Source organism: Sciurus carolinensis, unplaced genomic scaffold, assembly GCF_902686445.1.
Source record: "Sciurus carolinensis unplaced genomic scaffold, mSciCar1.2, whole genome shotgun sequence".
NCBI classification, from domain to species: domain Eukaryota; kingdom Metazoa; phylum Chordata; class Mammalia; order Rodentia; family Sciuridae; genus Sciurus; species Sciurus carolinensis.
Window position 1 is genome coordinate 387,900 of NW_025920197.1, and position 23,249 is coordinate 411,148.

At 38.1% G+C, this 23,249-nt stretch overlaps 1 pseudogene; it reads right to left on the minus strand.

The window, feature by feature from the left end:
- Positions 1-13,730: 13,730 nt before the first annotated feature.
- Positions 13,731-16,623, minus strand: LOC124974966 (ADP/ATP translocase 2-like; annotated as a pseudogene).
- Positions 16,624-23,249: the final 6,626 nt, after the last annotated feature.

Below are 23,249 nucleotides of genomic sequence, written 5' to 3' on the forward strand. Positions count from 1 at the left end.
TATATGGTTATTGCTTATTTTGGTAATAGGGTTAAAACCCAGATGCACTTTATTACTGAGCTATATTTCCAGTCATCTTTAATGTTTTAGCTAAGTTGTTGAGGCTGGTCTCAAAATTGTAATCCTCCTGTCTCAGTCTCCTGATTCACTGGGCTTAATGGCAGGTGATGCCTGTGGATTATCATTTTTTTTTGAATCTGGTATCTTATACTTAGTCCTTTATTTTCAAACTCATTGTACTGTAGAAAATAGTACTGCTATGGTCTGCAAATGTATGTTCCTCCTAAAACACACATGTTAAAACCTAATTACCACTGTGATGTTATAGGGTGTGTTCACTGGTTGGTTATTAGGAGAGAGCTGTCTTGCCCCTTTCCTCCATGTGAGAAGAGTAAGAAACTGCTGTCTGTGAACCAGAGCAAGCCCTACCAGATACTGAACCCCTTGATATTGGGCTTCCTAGTTTGCATAGCCATGAGAAATAAATTTATTTATAAGGCCCCCAGTTTTTGGTATCTTGTTGAATCAGCCTTCACAACCTAATACAATTATCATCTTTTCAACAAACTAAATATTTTTTAATTAATAAGGAAATGCTAATGTGCTGTTTTTGTTTTCAAAAGAGAAAAATTAAGTACACTGAAGATAATTCTTTAAGAAGTAGAATTTGTTTCACTGTTGTATTATTGTTTTTGTTTTTTGAACTGGCAAGCAGGTAGAGGTGATGTACCCAACTGAAACAGTACAAAGAAATAAAACTGCAGAATAAACCAGTTCCACATTTAATAAGATATTAACTTGGGGTTTTTGCCAGACACTGTGGAAAAAATGAGAAACATGAAACAAACTTGGCTTGGCTCTACAAACCATGATTGAAACCTATTACATAGCACAGGTGGTAGGAAATGACTAAATTTTTACAAAATAAAATAAGAAGCTGGTGATATAGCTCAGTTCATAGAGTTATTGCCTCACAAGCACAAGGCCCTGGGTTCAATCCCCAGCACTGCAAAAAAAAAAAAAATTCCCCAAATCCAAAAAGGTGTCATGAAGGTACTAGTTGTTTTATGGCAATACTGGCAACACATGGAGACCTCTAATCCTTGAGGCTAAAGAAAACATGGCAGTGCTAATGTCATGCCTACAGGAGGCATGAACCCAAAGGATGATGACAGCAGTTTACATGTTGAACATGGTAAGTTCATTGAACATTGGTGGAATGCCTTATGCATTTAATTAACAAATTATTTCTTATATAACAAGGCTTCTTCTTACACAGTACTGTGAAAACAGTGCCAAACAAATATAGCACACTTGGAGGATTTTCTACTTAGTAATAAAATTGTAGTCACCCAGAATGAAGAATCAGAGCAAGTATTTCCTCTATCGATAGGACCAGACTTGTTCTAACAATGGATGAAGAACTCTAGGAATACATTATCCATGGGTCATCTACATTAAAGTCTAATTAGTTCTCTAATTCTAGAAGATGAAATAATTTAAATTACCATTCAACAATAGGTATTAATATTGTAGCAAACAATGGGTGTAAAATATTAATATTGTAGCAAATCCTGTACCATGCTGTAGGGAAAAAGAGTGGACACATTAGGAATGCACCCACTCTTTATGGGTTATAAGCAAACACAATACACATACACAAGGACTTAATAATATGCTTAAAGTGATAAATGGAGACACATTCAGAAATGGTCTGAGGGCAGAGGTGGGCAACCCCTTGAGGTATGTGTACCCCAGGAAGATAAAGACCTGCTAGCTTGATTATTAGCAGTCCAACTATTTTCATAACACTGGTACTTTTTATTAACAAAGTACATATTAGTAGCCTTATTAAAAATAATGACTGGAAATGTAGCTCAGTTGGTAGAGTGCATGCCTCCCATATAAAAGTCCCTGGGTTAAATCTCCAGCACAACAAGAAGAAAAAAGAGAGAAAAACTGTGTTTAATGGTAATTAATTAGAAATCTAGTTGTGAAAAAGTGCTATATCAAAAGGGAAAAATAAAATATATGAAGAAAAGAAGGCAAGTCAAAATAGATGTTCAACGACTTTAGCCCTCTTCCTAACTTAGATTAGCATTTGTACTTAGTTTTCTTATGGTAAGATATTTTCATGTACTAAAATTTATGCTTGGAATAGCAGAAAACTAATCCTTAAAACTGTTCTGCAAGTCCATCACTTAGAAGTGCTCTAAGCAAAGGCAAGAGAGCCAAAGTTGGGACTACATGAATCTGTGGCCCATAACTACACTACAGAAGGCCATTGATAAGAGATTTGCATAGTTCAAAGCCTGGGTATCCACTTATACCTTAGACTCAAAATGATGTTGAGCTGAATGGTTGGCTGCCTTACCAGCAATTTGGTTCTTAAGTTATTTTATGAGTTGAAGCTATAATCTTGCTAGTGTGTCCTTTCTAAACACTGTGTACATGATCATTTTCCATGGAAAATAGTAACATGAGCATCAAGGTTGTTCTAATTCTAGTGTATCTTAGAAAACCTGTAAGGGTAGTTTTCAATAAGGATCAGTTATGGCAGTGCTTTCATAGCTGCGTGATCAACATGCCATTTTTTCCTCCTCAAGTCTTTCCTTCGGGTGATGTGTTGCAGGGTGCTTAAACACATTAAGAGGGCACAACATCTTCAGTTTGTTGAGTTTTATGCACATGTTGTCTGTTCAAAGCTCCATTCCCCATTCAGGCCAAGGTCTTGGGGAGCAGAAAGTCCATATTCAGTAAACTGAGGTGAGGGGTTCAGGGTCAGGAACTGCTTACCAAGGTCATGGGGGACAGGAATTCAGGAAGGTATGTGGACACTTTTTTTAAGTGTTTAATTCAAACCTATAATTTGTATTTTCTAAAATGTTATCCAAAGCACACTATCTTCTCACACATGTGACCACTGAAAATGAAAGTCTGAGAGATTTACTGCCCTCCCAAAGAAGGGAACTGCACCTTTTCTAACATTTCGTGAAAATCTACATTTGACAATTCACAAACCTCAACATAGGCAGCAATGCAATACACATACAGGCTATTCTGTTCTACTAGAGAATGTCCACAAACTACCTCTTATAGGCTTTCTTTTTTTTTTTTTTTGGACTTCTGCAATGCTTTGCCCATCATTTCCTAATTTCTGTCCTTACACTTTGTACAGTATCACTTTTCCTTTGGCTTGTGACTGAGTTCCAAGTAGGAGAAATACAACCATACGGTGGGGGCATTTTTTATTTCTGCAAAGTATCATTTCTCCGTAGGCCACGTGATTTCACAGAGAGTATGTGGACTCATTTGCATCACTAGGAAGGTTTGCAGGGTTTGCTTCCTTCTGTGCTTTGGCTGTTAAGCCTGTTCTTTGAGGTCTTTGCATACTTTTCCTTGGGTGTTCTTGAAGTGATGTCATCATGGTCATGATTATTATTATATATATTCATCACTTGATTCACATTGTTGAGTGGCCACAGGGTATGCTTGTAATTTGTCTTTTCTGCCTGTGCAACAGTATTGTTCTTTGCCTTCTCTTGGCCAGCATTGCATCTGTTGCTAGTGGTGTCCTTGATCTCTTTAGGTGTCTCCAAGACTTTCACATGACTGTCCACTTGTCTGTTCTCACTCTCCACCATCTCCATTATCTAACTCAGGATCTAAATCTTCTCATCGTACAACTCCTGGCTCCAAATCAGGGCTCTCTGGATGCAGCGCAGCACTTCGAATTTTGGGGCATCATCTGTCTCTCATTTCAACTTCTCATCTTGTTCATCCTATTCTTTCAGAATTTCTTGGCATTTTGCTTCAATCTCCTGCATCACTAAGACATTTCTCTTCAGGTATAAAGGCAGAGAGTTGATGGAAGCCAGGTAATCCTCCATGCAGTTCATCAAGAGATCTGCTTTGTGTTGGCAGGACTGAGCATGGTTCAGACTAAAGCCATCTCCACTCTGTGTGGCTTTCCACTTCCTGCACCCCTCCACCTAAAATCAGATCTAGAAAATGCAGAGCTCTTGCTCTCCCATGACCCCTGGCTCTCCCAGGAAACCTGCTCATCTGGCCAGCAGTTGGACCTATCAGGCCACAGTACCCAGCACATACTAGCAGGCCATGGAGGAGGGGACTCCCAGATGAACCCTCATTGATCTGGTATGGTGTAGGGGTGGGTGGGCAGCTCCTATTAGTGCACACCCCAGATAGAGGGTCGAGAGTTCAAGAGTCAAGGACTGCTCGCTGCCACACCAGGGTAGGGGGACCCAGCCTAGCAGACAGAGCCAAACTTGTCCCCTAAGTGGACACTTTAAAACACCCCATTAAGGGAAAGCCCTGAGACCTTCAGACCCTTTAGCGAGCACCCTCCAATAAATCCTCTAGAAACTCACCCTGTGGGAAATCGTCCCCAACCCAGGAAAGCAAACTGAATACACCCAGCAGTGGGAGGCCCCATTCCTGGGGGGTGGCTGGGACTTGGAGGTGTCTGCTTCCCCAGGATCTCTGCAGTGACTCTCACTTGAACGCGCTGCATCATGTGCTCTCCAGTGCCCAAAGAAGGACAGAAGGGCCAGAAGCAGCGCTTCGCTCTTGAGGGATCTCCTACCCATGGGAACCTCTGACCCCTAAAGCAGATCTCCAGTGGTTTGGGACTTAGACACGAGGATTCCACAGTGGGCGGAGACACATGAGGGCGTGCTCAGGCCGCTGTTTTTTTTGCTCATGCCCAGTTCTCAGATGGTGCCCGGGTTGGACAGGTGGATGCACAGCATGTCTGGACCCGCCCACTACGCATGTGCCTGTGTCCTGGAGGCCTTGGCATCTTGTCCAGTATTGGTGTCTGGCTGCTTCAGAGCTGGCGGAGACATGCTGCATGCACCACGTGCTGCTGTGTTCACTGGACTGCCACCCTTCCCCTCAGGTCAGGTGGACACCCTTTCCTCGGGGAGGACTGCCCTCGGGTAAGACAGCTGTCCTCCAGTAAGGCTGCTGCCCCAAGGTAAAGCTGCCTATCACCACCCTCAAGTAAGTCCTCCTCAGTAGCTGCCCTCAGGTAAGTCCCTTGGCTGGGACTCAGGTTGGTGTGTCTTTGGGAAGCAGGAGTTCAATCTGAGACCGACCCCAGGGGTATGGGCCTGGAGGTTGGGGATGTAGGACAGGGAGGCCTCAGGGACTGGGCACACATGGATGGGAGGCCTGGGATTCCACATACTCGACCCATCCTGTGGCAGCTACCCCATTGGTGGCATACCCTCTCTTGGTAAGGTCACCGCCCTTGGGTCAGGCCATCCTCCAATCAGGACAGGGCAAGGCAGGACAGGGAGGGGCAAGAAGTGGTGGGGACAAGGCAAGGAGTGTGGGGGCAGGGCAAGGTGGGTTGGGAGATTGGGGTGGGTCAAGGCAGAGCATTTTGGGGCATTACCAGAAGGCAGCTTAGGGTGGGTCAACTGTGTGCATATTAGTGTGGCAGAACACTTACTTAGCATATAAGAAACCCTGGCTTGGATCTCAGCAACACACACACACACATATACATACAAACATACCACAATAAATCTTCCTAATTCGATGATTTTATTCTAGGAAAAAATTTCAAATCCTTTTTAGAAGATAGAAGCAGAATGGTGATATATTTAATGTCAGCTATTATATGACATGATATTTAAAACCACTCTATATGAAATTTCCTCAGGACTCAAATAATTATATTATTTAAGAGACAAGACAGCAGTTGCTTTTTGTAATTCCAATATATTTATAAAAGCAATCTTTTGAAAATCATTTTCTTTTCTAATTTTCAAACTTAGAAAATGTATCCATTTGTCTTCCTAAAGTTATACATTCATCAGAAAATTTTCTCTTATTTCTTGCCATCAAAGGGATTGGCCTATTGTCACAGGAATTGCCATGACTAGGTTTTATCTTAATAGCAGTGCCCCTATGGCTTTCAGATCAAAGTCATGTATACTTCTCATATTTGTTGAATTTATTAACAAAGTACATACAATTTTTATTTTATTTAAAATGTCATCAAATTTGAATTAGTAGAAGCAGGGGTTTGACATGTTATATTATGAGCTGAGCATAGTGAAAATTAGTTTGATCATTTTGGGAGTTTGGCATAATGACTTCTACCCAGTTCTGTGATCAAATGTCTGGCCTGTGTTATGGGGCAAAACTTAAGAACAGACCGATCACCACTGGGAAGTCCAAATTTGAGGGTCTTTATTAAACTGGCTGGCTGACCATCTCATACAATGCCCCAAAAAATGGCTATTGGGAGAACAGTCCTGACCACAGGGGTGTAGGTGTTCTTTTACCAAAAATCACATTAATCATAAGTGTCTGTTGCTATGATTTGAAATTACACATTAACATCATGAGGTCATCGACAAAGGGGGAAGTGGGTCAAAATGACTCTTACCTAGGTTCAAACTAAAGAATGGTTGCTAACATCCACACAATCACCGTTCACATGGTACATTGTTTAGGAGCAACAGGAATCAAAAGAGAGCAGTTCTTTACTACATAGGAGTTGCCATTGTATATTATTAAACATGTCACACCAAGTAACTGATGATGGGCACAGAGGCAGGGTGTTCCCAGGTTTTCCCATGGGAGAAACTTATTTTCCACATAACATGGAGTCTCAGAGCAAAATGGAGTCTGTTTAGTTAATTCCCTTATACTCTGGCCTATAACATTCTCATGGTACCAAATTTATTAACCCATCATAGCCTGCACCATTTTTTGGCAGTGAGAATTGAACCAAGTGACCATTGTAGCATGTCCTAGGCAAGCACTGAGCTACATACATCCCCAGACATTTAAATGTTTTATTTTTCTTTGAGGGGTGGGAGGGGTGGGGGGAAATAGCAGAATGAATTATGTTTTATTTTGAGACATGGTCTTGCATAATTGTCCATGATGGGTCCCAAATATGTCATCCCCATCCTCAGTCTGCCAAGTGCTAGGGTAACAGCACTTGGTGTCAAAGCCCCTAGCTTGTTCTGGAGAATTTGATGTATTATATGCTTCTAATGCATCCTTTCCTAAGCTAGACCATGTCCATTTTCCCTTGTCAACAGTCAGTAAAGTCTTTTTTGCTTTGATGTATGCTTAATATGAACATGCTTTATGATGAGGCACTATTGTTCATGATAGTCTAGCTGTGCAATCCACTCTGAGGAGAATATTTTCATTTTTATTATTTTAATTTTTTTATTTTTTGAATATTTTTATTTTGATAGTGTCCACTCTTTTAGGTCTAACACGCTTTTCTAGAAGAAGTGATTATTCATTTTTTACTTGATTACATAAATAAGACATAGTTCTTTTTTTTTTTCTTTTTCTTTTGTGGTGATGGAGGTTGAACTCAGGGCCTCCTGCATGCTAGACAAGTGTTCTTCTGTTGAACTGCATCCCCAGCACCTAGATCTTTTAGTTATCATAAATTTTATGACCAGATAGAGTGATAATAAAATCACTTAGAAGTTCAACTCAATTTGGAATCATTCAAGAGTTTGGACTGCCAATAGTGGTTTGTGATTTCTAAAAGGAAAAGTAATTTTTCAAAACATAGCAGCATCTAAGACCATCCATGGACTATGTTTCCCCAGTTTCTCCACTTCCTGAAGAGCATTGTGGAGGCGATGGACTCTGGTGTCCTTCTAACATGTTCTGCTCACTAGGCATCATCCACTGTGGTTTCCAATCCTTTTTATCTTTTTTTCTCTGACTATTTGTCAAATGACAATTTGAATTTATTACTGATAAAGAGTATGAATAGAAATAATAAAAGGACAGTGATTCTTTGGAATAAGTGACCCAGTCACAGTGAAAGTCCCTCTGTTGAGGAAGTTCAGTTGTGAGTTGAAGTAGTCGCTAAAATGTTATTTTTTCCTCTAGTGCAAGTGGTCAAGTTTTTAGAAGTCACACCAGTACCTAGTGACTGCATAAAAATATAAGTTGACCTGTGTGTATTTTTATTTCAACATAAAACCTGTGAGAGTGGTACTATCATGAATTATATTAGGTGAAATGCTTTGATTTTCTGTTAAAATACTTTTTGGATTCATAGTAACATACAGAACTAGTTAGAATGTTAGTTATCAGCAATTATAACTGTATAAACAACCAAGTGTTTGAAAACATATAACCATGTTTTAAGGATTTATTTTTGAGTAGTTTTTATCTTTATACAGAAATTGCAAAGAAAGAGCAGAGATTTCCCAGGTAGCCTCATCCTCTTTTTTCTTTTGATATGATTTACGTGCACTGTCTCAAATGGATTAACATCCTAGAAAAGGTGTCATGAAGAACAAACACTAGTGTGTTATCACTAAGTGCAGTTGCATTTCCTTTGGATTCTCAGTTCTGCCTCTTCCTGTTTCAGGACCCCATCCAGGATCCCAAAGGACATTCAGTTCCTGTCCCTATAGACTTCTCTTTGTGGGTGAAAAATCTCTCAGACCTTCCTTGATCCAATGACCTTAACTAGTTTGAGGAGGGCCTTTCGGGTACTTTTTACTTTGTTCTCTATTGGGATTTATTTTTATCTTCATATTTATCCTGGGGTTTTGGGTCTGGTGGAAGCAGGTCACAGAGGTGTACAGCATCTCCATCATCTCAGGCTCTGAAGAATGTCCTGTTAGTACTGACTGTGCTCATCTGGCTGAGGCAGGGCCTTTCAGGTTTCTCATGGGGAAGTTTCTGTCTCTGTGTGTCCACATTGTCTGTGGTCTTCTGGAGGAAGTAATCCTGCATGAAGCTGAAGAAATGGCTGCCTTGTGGCCTTTTAATACTACATAATATACATAGAGTAGCATCTAAAACTCATAAAGTAGTTTTTCTGTGGCCTTTATGACTAATGCAATATCCTTAAGGTAGCCTATAATATAATAGCTATCCTGTGGCATTTAATATTAATATTATTTCCACAATGTGACCTGTAAAACTAATATTATAGTTTTTCTGTGGCCTTTAATATTAATAACATATCAAAACTTGACCCTTGAACATGAAATAGTAGCTGCTTTATGATGTTTAAATACTATACTGTATAGTACATCCATTATACAGCAATTAGAGTTAATATAGTAGCTTGCCTATGACCATATTAATATGATAGGCAATGTAAAATAATGTAATTGCTCCCTTGTGACTTGTAATACTTACATGATATACAAGCTGTGACATCTACAACTAATAAAGTAGCAGACTACTGGCTCTTAATCCTCATGTAATGTATACACTCTTAAGTAATAAAGTAACTGCATTGTTGTCTTTAATACTAATATATTATCCATCACTTAAACTCTAAAACTAATACTATAGCTGCCATGTGAACTTTATGATTAATAAACTATCCATAGTGTAGCATCTAAGAGAGGCATAAGAGCTAATCTGTGGCTGTTAATACTGATGTAATGTCCACACCATAGCATGTAAAGCTAATAACTGCACTGTGGTTTTACTGTTATTAAGACATCTGTAATATAACATGTAAATTTAATATACTAGATTCCCTGTAGCCTTTAATGTTAATATAATATACTTGACATAGCATCCAAAACTAATATAATATTTACCTGGCAGCCTTTCATACTAAAATTATAATCCATATTTTTTGTGTACTGTGTTAAATTATTAATGTCTTATCCATACTATAAGAAACTAATGTAATACAAAACCTGTGACTTTTAATGCTATTAATATACCCATAGTAACCACCTAATGCTAATATAACAGCTGCCATATGCCCTTTAATAATAATATAATAAAATATCCATAGTTTAGCAAGTAAAATTAAAATAACTTATTGTGGTTATAATACTCTTTTGATATTACAATGTAGCATGTAAAATTAATATTATTGCTTCCCTGTGACCTTTTATGTAAATGTGCTATCCACACTATAACATCCAAATCTAATGTAAATACTGCCTTGTGCATTTGTAGAAAATGATAATCCATTTTACATGCCCGTGGCCTTAATGGGATCATGATGTTCTTATTAAATTATCAAAACTTGATAAAATTGCTGCCTGGCGGCTTTGCACATTAAGATGTTTTCCATATTGTAGCACGTAAAAATGATAAAATAGATGACCTGTATATTTTAGTACTCATTTGAAATCCACCTTATAGCATTGAAAAACTGCCTTGTGGCCCTCAATACTGACATGGTATCCATATTATAGCTTTAAAAACTGATAATGGGGCGACCTTGTGACCTTTTGAATGAAAAAGAATATCCATGTGGCATTCTCTGTGGTCATTAGCTTTAATGTCACTTGTATTCATGCAGATCATATAACATCATATATAGTGTGGCCTTTAATGTTAATGTGATAACCATATGGTGGCATTTGTTACTAATTATTCCCTGCAGACCTTTAGTAATAATCTAATATTCACATAGAGCTTCAATTCTCATAAAATAAATGCCCTGTGGAATTAATGCTACTAGGACATCTGTATTTGAAAACTGAAATTCACATTACAGCTCCCTGGGGTTTTCCAAATTAGTAAATTATTAGTTTAAATGTAAACTAATAGCACAGATGCATTGTGGCCTTCAGTACTGATTAGATACCCATTTCATAGCATCTATAACTGGTAAAATAGCTGCCTTTTGGACTTTACAACTGAAAATAGATTCAAATTATAGCATGAAAAAGTGATAAAATTTATATACTTTGGCATTTAATATTGCTATGTTGTCCATGTTGTAGTATCAAAACTTGATTAAATAGCTTCCCTGTGTCCTTTAGCACTAGTATGCTATTCCCATGGACCCATAAAGAATTTATGTAACAGGTGACTTGTAGACTTTAGTATGATATGACAAGCATATTAGAGCATGGAAATTGATAGAGCAGCTGCTGCCAAGTCTTTGGCAATGATTGTTATCATAATAGAACATAGGAACTGAAAGGTGCTGCCTTGTGACCCTCAGTGCTGAGTTGGTATCCACATTGCAGCTTTTAAACATGATAATGTGCCTGCCTTGTGGCATATGGTACCAAAATGAAAATTCATTTTACATGCCCTTTGATCTTTAGCATTAATGTTATATCCATAGCATAGCATCACAAAATAATTTATATAAATTGTGGCCTTTAATTCTAATATGATAAAGTTAATAAATATCACTTATTACTAATATGATTGCTCCCTGTATCTTTCAATAATAATATAATATCCACATGTATCATTAACACTGATAAAAAAACTGCACTTTTGCATTAATACTAATGTATTATCTTTAAAACCTATATGATATTTCAGCTCTTCTGTGGGTTTTAATGTTAATAAATTGTCCATTTCATAATGTAAAAGTGATATAATGGCTGTTCTGTGTCCTTCTATATGGTAGAATGTCCACTGTATAGCTTTGGAAACTGATAAATATCTGCCTTGTTTCCTTTATTACTGGTATGAGATCTGCACTATTGGATGAGAAAGTGATAAAATAGCTACAACTTAGCCTTTAGTACTGATACTCTAGAATAGAAAATGGATAAAATATTTGTCTTATGGACTTTAATAATGACAATGTATTCATACTATAGCATCTGATAGTAAAAGAGAGTTGCCCTTTTGCCTTTATAAATAATATTATATTGATAACAAGCCATTTAAAAGTAACATAATGGTTTCCTTGTAGTGTCTATTAGTAATACAGTATCTACACTATTACAAGTAAAGTTCATAATTCCTCTACTGTGACCTTTAGTACTCATATATTATCTGTATTACATATAAAATTAACATAAAATCTGCCCTGTGATCCTTAGTGCTAATATCATATCCATACTCTAGCATGAAAAACTTATGTAATATCCACAATGGGGCATTTAACATTAATGTTATATCCAAATGGTGACTTCTTAATACAGTGTTATACACCTATGCAGACTTTAATATTAATGTAATATTCATACTAAAGAATGTAAAACTAATAAAATAGGTTGCCCTGTGGTTCTAATATTGATGTGTTATATATATATATATATGCACATATATTTATGCACATATATTTATGTGCATATATATATGCACATAAAATTAGTGTAATAAATTTTTTGTGTTTAGTACAATTGAATATCAATATGCAATATGAGAAACTAATATAATAGCCTCCCTGTGGCCATTAATCTTAAAATAATATCCATGCTATAATGTCAAAAACCAATGTAATAGCTACATTGCTGACTTTAGGACTAAAATAATAATCCATTTTACCTGTATTGTGGGCTTTAGTATGAATGTTATATCTACAGTGTAGCATCAGAAACTATTAAAATAACTGCTTTGTTGCCTTTAATACCAATGTGGTATACACATTGTAGTATCAAAAACTGATAAAAATAGGTGAACTGTGACCTTATTACTGATATGATATCCATAATAGACCATGAGAACCTGATTAAAATCTGAATTTGGCTTTTAATATTGATGTGATATTCATATTACAGCATCATAAAGTGGTAAAGGGCAGCCCTGTGGCTAAATCGTATTGATAATCTAGTTTTTTAAAGTAATGTAATGAGCTGGATGTGGTGGTATGTGCCTGTAATCCCAGTGGCTCAGCAGGCTGAGGCAGGATGATGGTGAGTTCAAAGCAGCCTCAGCAATGGGGAGGCACTAAGCAACTCATTGAGACCCTGTCCCTAAGTAAAGTACAAGATAAGACTGGGGATGTGGCTCATAGATTGGGTGCTCCTGAGTTCAGTCAGTCCCCTGTGCCAAAAAAAGTAATATATTGGTTTATCTAATATTAATACAGTATCCATATATAACATCTAAAACTATTAAAGTAGCTGCCTTTGACCATCATTGCTAATATGGTATCCAGACTACAGCATTTAAGACTAAAGGAAGAGCTTCCATATGACCTTTAGTACTAATATAATATCTATACTATAGCATTTAAAACTATCATAAGAGCTTCCCTTTGCCTTCATAGTACAATGACCACCTTCTGGACAGCATCTTAAATTAATGTATTATTTTCCCTCTAGCCTTTAATACTAATATGATATACATACCATACAAGGTAAAAATAATATAATAGCTGCTCTGTGGGCTGCAATACTAATATCTAATCTATATGATCTAAAATTAATTAAATAGAAACCTGTGACATTTCACACTAATATAATATTTATACAATAGTATCTAAAGCCAAGCTGCACTGTGGTTTCTAATATAAATTATATTCTACTATAGCTTCTTTTATAATAGGTGTCCTGTGACCATTAATGCTAATTTGATAGTCATACAATGGCATCTAAGTCTAATTTAATAACTTCCATCTGGTCTTTATGCTTCTTTGTTTTCAGAAACTTTCAGCTGTCCAAATTTGTTATCTGAAGTGACTGAAAAAAATATGATTCTAGGCTGGAGTTGTGGCTCAGAGGTAGAGCACTAGCCTAGCACATGTGCAGCCCTGGGTTCAATCCTCAGCAACTCATGAAGATAAAGTGAATATATTATGTCCACCTACAATTAAAAATATGCATATAAAATATCATTGAGTTACATCATCATCATCATTATTATTATGACTTTAAGAGAATATTGGTCAAATGAATATTATTTATCTCCATTTTCAACAAGTACATAGTTGACATTGATAAGCAGCCAAGAGTGTTCAGAATGCCCATGACATGTTATATAATACAACATGCCTGTTCACAGAGGAAAAAAGTCCAGGAAATAATTTATGTGAACTTCTTTATTTCATCATAGATGACAAGTACAAAAGCAACACTGTGACTTGGAGAATATTTGACTATGTGCCCTTGATGAAGCTTTGCCTCCTTCATCACAAGCAATCTTCCTCCAGCAGTGAAGCTTGTCTTTGGACATGATGTCAATTTCTTTGCACTCCAACTGCATAATCATGCAGTGGTGAACAGTATCAAATGGATAGGAAGTCATACAGCAATGGCAGTGACAGACTGTGTTCATCCAACCAATAAAGATGTGAGTATTCTTGGGATCTGGAAGCATTCCCCTTGAAGAATCACAGATACAAAAGTAGAGAGCTCAGTTGATGATAGTGCCCTGCACAGACACATGGAAGCCTTGGTACACCTTGGTTCGATCCCCAGCACCACAAAAAAAAAAAAAAGTATCAAGTTCTGAGCAGCACTCCATGACTTGTTGTTGAGGGACTGCCTAACATTACAGAATAAAATGTCCCAAAGCCTTGGTACAGACCCTCAATCCTACTAGATTTGTAGATGTTAACCAGTCAGTCATGCAGGCCTTTGAATTCTCTTTCAGCTACAACTTTCTCTACATCAGCTGCTAGAGAGGTTTGGGCAAAATGAACAGGATGCACAAAACATAAGGATGTGGATCCTGCAGCACCACCTGATGCCAGGTTCCCTGCAAAGTATTGCCATACTGGGTCCTCTTTTCCACACCACCCAGGAAGATCTGCTTCTGTTTTTCTTTGAAAGAAATTTGACAGCCTGGGTGGAGAAGTATCTGATGACATTGGCCAGGCTACATGCCAGAAGGACAGGACTCCCTGCTCCCTGAGGATATGATCCACACAGTCCATAATGCCCTTGTGCTGCTTAGCTGCACTGATTTGCTTGCTTGATGGTTTTCTTGGGCACTTTCATGTTCTTGTAGATGGCTGTGTCCACTCCACTAGCAGGAAGTCCTTGATGAAAGACACAGTGGATCTGTCATGTTGGAAGAAGAGGCGGTGAATGACTCTAACTTGGTCTTTCATATTAATATAAGATCCATACTGTGGCCTATAACTCTTAAAGTAACTTTCTTGTAGTCTACAAAGTTAATGTGATTTCCATATCATAGCATCTAAAAGTAATATACTGTCTCCACTATGCATTTAATATTAATGTTTTATCCATAGTATAACATTATAAAGTAATATTACCTGCCCTTAAAAACAAGTATAAATGCATATTCTAGCATCTTAAACTAATAAAATATGTTCTTTGTACCTTTTACTACTAATGTAATATCTTTTTTTTATTAGTTTTAGATACTATACTAGTTTAGTTTTAGGTACTATATTATTATTATAATAATATTATTACATTAGTTATAGATACTGTACTTTGGATAGTTACTGTGTAGACTTTAATATTAATATGATAACCATAATATAGATGAAAAACTAATGAAATAGCTTCCCTGTGTCTTTTAATACTATTATGATATCCAAATTATAGAATCTAAAAGTAATTTAATGACTGCAATTTGACCTTTGATTTTTAATTTCTATTTTTTAAATTTGTTCTAACTGGGTATACATGATAGTAGAATGCTTTTTGATACATTGAATGCAAGTGGAGCATAACTTCCCATTCCTCTGACTATACATGGTGCTGAGTCACACCAGTAGTATAATCATACATGTATATAGGGTAATGTGTATTGGATAATAATGTATACAGGGTAATAATAACTGTCGCTTTCTACTGTCCCTCCCTTCCCCACACACTACCCCCCTCACTCCCCTCTGAACAATCCAAAGTTTCTTCATTATTCACTACCATTTCCACTATGGCCTTTGATTTTAATATGATATCCATGCTGTGGCCTCTACTGATATTGTAGATTCCCTGTGGTCTTTAATACAAGTATAATATCATAACACACATCAAAAATGTATATAACAGCAGTCTTGTGACTTTAATATTATAGTATATCCATATATAACACTAAAACTAATATTGTAACTTCCCTGAATCCCTTATTATTAATATAATATTTATTCTACACCATCCAAAACAAAAAAAGTTGTCCTGTGGTCTTCAGTGCATGTATACTATAGCAGGCAAAACTGGTATAATGACTTCTTTGTTGGCTGAAAACTATTATAAAATCCATATTTTGGGATTGATTTAAAGATTTGATGTTAAAAATTTAATAACTTAAAAATTTTTAGTTGCTTAAATTTCCTGCATCCCAAATTCTCATTCATCCTGAAAATTGTCTTATGTAAGATATTATAAAATTAAAATATTTAAAATTCATAATTATGAATATTTTAGATAGAACTTATTAAAAAGAACTTTAAAAAAAGAATGCTTACCATGAATTTCATAGAAAGATTAAACTATGTGGTTTATAGTGTCTTATTACTTAAAAGCAAGAAAATATATTTTGATCATATTTTAAGCAGTCAGAGATTATGCTATATAGTCTTGTATGAAAGAAAAATCAAACATGATCCCTATTCTAAGTAAGTTTATATTTTTAAAAAATTAAATCTCATTGTGAAACTGATATTTGACCTGTATATTTAAGGGATAGCAAGCATTTATTAAAGAAAGAAAATCAAAGGAACAGCACATACATAGATACACAGTTTCAAAACACTTTATATAATGTTTTCCATTAAAAAATTAGAAGCAAGTAATTCAATCTGGCTGCAGAATGTTATATGCAGATTGGGTAGAGCTAGGGAATGAGTCCAAAGTGTCAGTTTGATGTAGAATCATGGACGGTATTAATGTATTTTGTGTTGTTGTATCAGAATACCTGAGTCTGGCTACGTGGTAAAGAAAGAGGTTTATGTTGGGTCAGGATTTTGGAGGCTGAAAATCCAAATTTATGCAGCAACATCTGGTGGGGTTGTCATGCTGCAGTGTAACATGGCAGATGGAGCGAACTTACATGAGAGGTGAACAGTATATCTGGAAGTGTCCAAGCAGTGAGGTGGCCCTACTTCTTAACACAGGTCTAGTCCTCTGAAAGCTAGCCTCGCCCAATGAAATGGGCAGTATTCCTTTCTTTTTTAAATTTTTTTGTGGCACTAGGGATTGAACCCAGGGCCTTATACTTGGGAGGCAAGCATGCTACCAACTGAGCTACATCCCCAGCCCCAGCAGTATTCCTTTGTGAGGGTGGTTTTCAATGATCTCCTACCAGACTCTATCTCTTACAATTTCACCACTTCTTAAATATTGTCAAACTGGGCGCCAAGTTTCTAGCACACAAACTTTTGGGGATACATTCTCACCATATCTGAACCCTAGTAATCATGAAAATGTGGGTTGCTAGGCCTAAGTTTGAACTTAACTCTGTGCAGTTAGAAGTAAAATGATAGAAAGCAGACATGAAAAATTTGAGCAGTGAGGTGGCTGTTATAGTAAAAGAAATAATGGGACATGGACCAGGTTATTGTGAAGGTGTGGAGATGAGAATGCAGGTATACACTGATTACCCCAACTTCCAGCTCCTTCACCTCTTCCTGCTTCTGTTGACCCTCTCCACCAGACCCATAGCATATTAAGGACAGTGTATAATTCTGGTAATCTTTTCTTTAAATATGTTTTCATAATGTGTGTTTTAGTGACTTTTAATGGAAACTTATTGTATATTAAGTCCACTATTAATTACCAACAGGATATTGTCGGGGTTTCCGGAGCCTCGGGCATAGTCAAGATGGCGCCTGGCGCTGGGCCAAAAGCGGCTAGCTATACAGTAAACAACCAGCAAATTCTGATGAGTGGCTAATTGATTAGAGCATGTCTCCCTCGCGTAACTGTTCTATGCCTGCAGCTGTCCGCGTGTTTACCTCGTGTACTCTCCCCTGATTGGTTGAAGTGTATATAAGCTTGGCGTCTTCCTGGGGGAGGGGGTTATGCAGAAGAGAGTGCAAGAGAGAGGTGGAAGGCGGTCGCAGAAGCGGATGAAAGCAGGAGAGTGCAGAAGCGGCCGAAGCAGGCAAGAGCAGAGTGAGAGAAGGAGAGGAACGGCTAAGTAAGAGGGAGAGAGGAGAGCGCAGGAGGGGGAAAGTGAGAGAGAGAGAGTAAAAGAGAGAGGGACAGAAAGGAAGGAAAGGAAGGAAGACCGTGCACAATAAACTTCTGAAGCTTCAGACGTATGTCGTGTCTTTCTGCGGCCAGAAAGGGACGCAGTGGGACGCGATAGCTGGTGCCGAAACCCGGGACCCCGGGTACATCCAAGGTAAGTATTAAGTAAGTATAAAAGATTAATAGGCTTTAAGCCCGGTAAAAGGTAGATTAATAGGCTTTAAGCCCGGTAATAGGATCAAAAGATATAGGCTGAGAGCCCGGTAACAGTTATATGATAGGCAGGTTCATAGCCCGGTAAATTAACTATCTGACAATTAATGAGGTGTTATCAAGTTGCGTGTGAAGTGTGTGTGCTTTCTGTTTTGTTCGTGTGGTTTGTCTGTGATTGTGTTGGCTCTAAGCTCAGTAAGTTTTAATCATGGGAACAGAAATGTCTAAAAATAGAATGCAACAACCGTTTAGGGAACTATTAAAAAACTGTGGAACGCCTTTAAAAACAAAAACAGCTTGTGCGTTCCTTGATACAATTGAACAGGTTTCTCCTTGGTTTCTAGACGAGGGACTGCTCAACATCCCTCAGTGGGAACAATTAGGTGAAGATCTCCAGATCGCAAATGGGCAACAAGCGTTACCGGTGGGAACCTTAGCAATTTGGTCATTAGTAAAATCATGTCTCCAACAAAAAGAAAGGTGTAGTTTTAAAGGGCCTTTAGAAGAGGGAAGTCAGGTTTTGGAGGAGCTCAAAGAGGAACGTTCCCACCAGTCAGAAGAGAAGTCTGACTCAGAAGAGGAACTAGAATCAGAAGAGGAACTATCTGGGGAGGAGTTAGAGGAGAAGGTCAAAAAATTAGGTTTAAAAGAAGAGTGCCCTCTGGTGCCATTGACACCGAGTGCACCACCAATGGAATTAATGTCAAAACCTTCAAGACAAAGGGGTAGGCATCAAGGATGGAGTTCGATACAAGGTCCTACCATTTATCCGGTTTTTGAGGATGGACAACAGCAGCGTTATCATCAGTCCCTAGATTTTAAAACTGTAAAACAGTTAAAGGAAGCAGTTAGCACTTATGGGCCTCAGTCAGCATTTACTGTCTCCTTAGTAGAAACAATAGGACAACAAAATCTCTTACCCATAGACTGGACTAATTTAGCAAAGGCTACCCTGTCAGGAGGTCAATATCTTATGTGGAAAACTACCTGGCAAGAGCTGTCCTTTGAAACAGCCAGGCGCAATGCAGCGTCCGGTAATCCTCAAATAACAATAGAAATGTTGATGGGGACAGGACCATATGAAGGAGTCCAAGCTCAACTTAATTATCATCCAGGGGTTTATGCCCAGGCGGCTGCTGCGGCTATTAGGGCTTGGAAAACTTTACAAGGTGCTGGAGATCTGCATGGTCAGTTATCTAAAGTGACTCAGGGAAGTAATGAGCTTTATGCAGATTTTGTAGACAGATTGATTCAAACAGCTTCAAGGATTTTTGGAGACGCTGATAGTGCCATGCCGTTAATAAAGCAGCTTGCCTACGAACAAGCCAATAAGTGGTGTAAAGAGGCAATTAGACCATGGAGAAGCAAAGATTTAAGTAATTATTTGAGAGTTTGCAAGGACATAAATGAAACAACAGGACAGAGTGCAGCCTTTGTAGCCGCCCTAGATAGACAAACTAGTGCACAGATGGCTGCCATGGAAAGACAAACAAGTGCAATAACCGCTGTCCTAGCCATGGGAGGGCAGAGGGGAAATGGGCAAAAGAAAGGGCCCCCAAGATCATGTTTAATTTGTGGACAAATGGGTCACTTAAAGGCTATATGTCCTCTGAAACCCCCTCAAATGGGGCAAGGACAAGCACCTGGGACATGTCCTAGATGCCAAAAGGGGCCTCATTGGGCTAATGAATGCTGATCAGCAAGAGATAGACAAGGTAACCCCTTGCCACCCCATCCTAAGCTGACAAAAAACGGGGTGAGGGCCCCACCCCGGGGGCCACAACAAATATACGGGGCAATTCAACAAGTTCCCCGGCAGTGGTATTCTCCCACAGAGAAGGGGAGCATAGAGCCACCTCAGGGAGCGCAGGATTGGACATCTGTGCCACCTCCAGACTTATATTGACCCCAGATATGGGGGTACAGATGAGTGATACCGACTGGCGTGAAAAAATCCCACAGAACAGTGTAGGACTATTACTAGGTAGAGGTTCCTCAACACTTAAAGGACTTATAGTACACCCAGGGGTTATTGATCCTGATTTCACTGGACAAATAAAAGCCTTGGTCTCTTCACCCAAAGGAATTACGGTCATCTCTCCAGGGGATCGTATTGCACAAATGCTAATACTACCCAGTCAACACTTTCTATGGCCCAGTGAAAATGCAAATAGAGGACAAAAGGGTTTTGGATCAACAGGAACTACCTTAATAAACCTTACTATGGATATGGGACAGAGACCCCTCCTAAAATTAAAAGTGGGAAATGTGGAATTTACAGGTTTATTAGATACAGGAGCAGACAAAAGTATTATTAGTGCAGCAGTCTGGCCAAAACACTGGCCATTGATCACAGCAGCTCAGAGCTTGAGAGGCTTAGGAGTAGCAGAAAGCCCCAACCAAAGTGCTTCCTCACTATCATGGAAGGATACAGAGGGACATACAGGAATATTCCAACCATATGTCTGTAATGTTCCTATTAGTCTATGGGGACGAGATGTCCTGCAGCAAATGGATATGAAACTCACCACTGATCAGATTTATCAAGGGACTCCTGTAAGAAATATGTTGCAAAATATGAACTATGATGATAAAAAAGGATTAGGAAGACATAGTCAAGGAACTACCCAACCACTGCCTTTACTTCCACCAAAAAATGATTCTCATAGATTGGGTTTTTCCTAGGGGCCACTGATAAACCATCAATCCCTATAATATGGAAAGATGATAAGCCTCGCTGGATTCCACAGTGGCCCCTAACAAAAGAAAAGCTAGAGGCAGCTCATAAGTTAGTACAAGAGCAGGTACAAGCAGGTCATTTACAACATTCTACTTCTCCTTGGAATACTCCAATATTCTTAACAAAGAAAAAATCAGGAAATTGGAGGTTATTACATGATTTAAGAGCTATAAACGAACAAATGTACCCTATGGGACCCATCCAATGTGGACTCCCTCTTGTTACTGCACTACCAAAAAATTGGCCTACTATTATTCTGGATTTAAAAGATTGCTTTTTTTCTATACCCTTACACAAAAATGATTGTTGGAGATTTGCCTTTACTTTGCCCTCTCTTAATCACTCTCAACCTGATCAGAGATTTGAATGGACCGTGTTGCCTCAAGGTATGGCTAACAGTCCTACTATATGTCAAATATATGTAGATAAAGCATTAACAACTATTAGACAAAAGTTTAAGAGATTATTGATTTATCACTATATGGATGACATACTTATTTGCCATCCAGAAAAAAAGGTATTGCTAGAAGCATTACAATCTATAACTCAAGCATTAGAAAAAAGAGGACTAACGATAGCCCCTGAAAAATTGCAATTAGAGGAAATCCAAGAATATCTGGGTACAAAACTCACTGCTACTACAGTCAAACCATTAAAACTAACCATCAGGACAGACCAATTAAATACCTTGAATGATTTTCAGAAACTCTTAGGTGATATTAACTGGATTAGATCCTATTTAAAATTATCCACAGGGGAATTGAAACCTTTATTCGATATATTAAAAGGTGATCCTGATTTGAATTCTTCTAGGAAACTTACTCCCGAAGCACGGGTATCCTTACAGCTAGTAGAGAATAGACTTCAGCAGTGTTACGTTGATCGTTGTGATCCTACTCAACCATTAAGTTTAATCATAATCCCAGAGAAGCATACCCCTTTTGCCATAGTTTGGCAAGGAGGACCTTTGCAAAGTATAAATCTCCCTAGTTCTCCGGCTAAAACATTGCAATCATATCCCCAAGCTATTGCTCAGGTAATATTCAAGGGAATAGAATCTTGCATTACTGTTTTTGGAATTCATCCGTCTACTATTGTAACTCCTTATTCCACTCAGCAAATTAAATGGCTAATTAATAATGATGATGATTGGTCAGTATTATATTGTTCCACCTCAGCTCAGTTTGATAACCATTATCCCCAACATCCTTGGATTCAATTCTGTAAAAATACTCCCATAATTTTTCCAAAAGTGACTAGTCCCCAGCCTCTTAAAGACTGTGTAACCGTTTTTACTGATGGCTCCAAAAATGGAGTGGGCGCAGTACTTATCAATAAACAACTTCACACCATAATAGTTCCACCCAACTCTGCACAAGTTACTGAACTTGCAGCTGTAGTATTAGCCTTTAAATTAGTAGATAATCAGCCATTCAATCTCCTATCTGATAGCTTATATGTTGTCAACGCTTTAAAAGTTCTTGAAACGGTACCCCATATTTCTTCCATGTCTACGGTAGCTTCTTATTTTACCACACTACAAAACCTTATTTTACAGCACGAACATCCATTTTATGTAGGACATATTAGAGCTCATTCTAACTTACCAGGACCTTTGGCCAATGCTAATGACTTAGTAGATATGGCCACCAAATCAATTTTTGTTTTTTCCATAGAGGAACAAGCAAAACTCTTTCATGAGAAATTCCATGTAAATTCCACTACCTTAAGTAGAAAATTTTCTATCTCCAAATGTATGGCTTGACAAATAGTAAAAAATTGTCAACACTGTGCTCCTTTAATTCCAGTACAATCCTTTGGAGTTAACCCCAGGGGATTGTTGCCTAATCACATTTGGCAAATGGATGTAACCCATATTCCTGAATTTGGTAATGTTAAGTATGTACATGTGTCAGTAGACACTGCTTCAGGAGTCATTATGGCTTCCACTCACTCTGGAGAAAAGGTAAGGGATGTCATTCAACATTGCCTGCAAACATTTGCTAGCTGGGGCATACCTAAAATAATTAAAACAGATAATGGTCCTGCTTATACCTCTAAAAGCTTTCAGTTGTTTTTACAAACATTCAACATTCAATTAATCACTGGCATCCCCTATAATCCTCAGGGACAAGGCATTATAGAAAGAACACATCTTACCTTAAAAAATTGTTTAAATAAGCAAAAGGGGGGAATAGGAGCCTCCTACAAGTCTCCTAAAGATAAACTTAATTTAGTTCTCTTCATTCTAAATTTCTTAACTTTGGATAGGGACGGCCACTCTGCAGCTGATCGACACTATAATCCCCATGATGCTCCTCAAGTATGGGCAAAATGGAAAGACATCTTGACAGGTTGTTGGAAAGGACCGGATCCAGTCCTTCGTTGGGTCCAAGGGTCTGTTTGTATCTTCCCACAGGATCAACAGACTCCAGTCTGGATTCCAGAAAGGCTGACCAGAGTTTTACAACATGCAAGTG